Below are 1652 nucleotides of genomic sequence, written 5' to 3'. Positions count from 1 at the left end.
GAGATGCTACTGGTATCTAGTGTTACAGGCCAGAGATGCTGTGAAATGCCCTACAACACACAGTACAGTCCTTCACGACAAAGATTTATGTCAATAGTACTAAGGCTGAGAAGCCCTGGCTTACATGCTTACCAGTGCTGGATATTATCATTCTTTTTAATAACATTTTTTGAAGTTTGTGTTTATGTTTCCTTTTACCTGGTCTCTATGTAGGCAGGGATAATTGGTTTTCCACAATCATCATTGCTTCATCATTCTTTTAATCTTACCTATCCTGTAGTTTGGAAAATGATACCTTATTTTATTTTGCACCTCTTCAGAAGAATGGAGCTGTTTTTACTTCTTATTTTAGGTATTATTTGAATTTTTTATAATGAACCTGTATTATTTTTATAATTTTTTTGACAAGCTATTAAAGATTTTTAAAAAGTACAAATAAATCAAAATGAGATTCTAAAATATGTTCAAATAACCCAAGGAAGACAGGTAAAAGAAACAGAAACAAACAATCCACAGAAAACAAAAATTAAAATGGCAAACTAAAGCCTTAACATATCATTATTTACATTAAATGTAAATGGTATAATTACAGCAATTGAAAGGCAAAGATTGACAGAGTAGAGTCAAACATAAAACACAACCATGAAACTCACTTCAAATACCATATAGATAGGTTAAAATTAAAAGAATAAAAATATATACACTATGCAAACATCAATTAGAAGAAAGCAGGAGTGGCTATGTTATTATCAGACAAAATCATCCTCAGAGCAAAAAAATTACCTGCCTGAAAGGAATTTTATTTTATTTTATTTATTTATTTTTTAATTTTTTATTTTATTTTATTTTTTTTTAAATTTTTATTTATGATAGTCTCACACACACACACACACACACACACAGAGGCAGAGACACAGGCAGAGGGAGAAGCAGGCTCCATGCACCGGGAGCCCGACGTGGGATTCGATCTCGGGTCTCCAGGATCGTGCCCTGGGCCAAAGGCAGGCGCCAAACCGCTGCGCCAGCCAGGGATCCCGGAATTTTAGAAAATGATAAAAGAGCCAGTCTACCAAGAAGACATAGGAATCCCAAATTTGTACGCATAAACCAACAGAGCTGGAAAACATGTAAAGCAAAAATTAATGCAATTACAGTTGGAGAGTGCTCACTTCAGCAGCACATATGCTAAAATTGGAATGGTACAGAGAAGATTAGCATGGCCCCCACACAAGGATGACATGCAATTACATTTGGAGACTTCAACACCTCTCTTATAAACAACTGATAAAACTTCTAGGCAATCAACAAGGATATATAAGAACTTAACACATCATCAACCAACAGGATCTAATTAACATTTATATAACATTCCACCCAATAACAGCAGAATAAACATTCTTTTAAAGTGTCCATGGCAAAAAGATGGCAGTGACAGTGAAGAAGGAAGCCCCTGCCCCTTCCAAAGCTAAAGCCAAGGTTTTGAAGGCCAAGAGAGCAGTGCTGAAAGGTATCCAGAAAAGAAGAAGGAATGGGTGGAGGATATTCACACAACACTCAACTTCTAGTGGCCCAAGCCACTATAGTTCTAAAAGCAGCCAATATATCCTTAGAAGAGCACCCTCAAAAGAAACAGATTTGACTATTGTACCATC

The 1652-nt window shown here is 35.8% G+C and overlaps 1 non-coding gene across 1 annotated transcript; it reads left to right on the top strand.

The window, feature by feature from the left end:
- The first annotated feature begins 1161 nt into the window (after positions 1 to 1161).
- Positions 1162 to 1270, top strand: LOC144309255 (U6 spliceosomal RNA). The gene has a single exon (XR_013375314.1). It is a non-coding gene; the product is annotated as a U6 spliceosomal RNA (small nuclear RNA).
- Positions 1271 to 1652: the final 382 nt, after the last annotated feature.

This window comes from Canis aureus, chromosome X (assembly GCF_053574225.1).
Source record: "Canis aureus isolate CA01 chromosome X, VMU_Caureus_v.1.0, whole genome shotgun sequence".
NCBI classification, from domain to species: domain Eukaryota; kingdom Metazoa; phylum Chordata; class Mammalia; order Carnivora; family Canidae; genus Canis; species Canis aureus.
The sequence above is the reverse complement of the archived record's forward strand: the minus strand, read 5'-3'. Positions and strand labels throughout refer to the sequence as shown.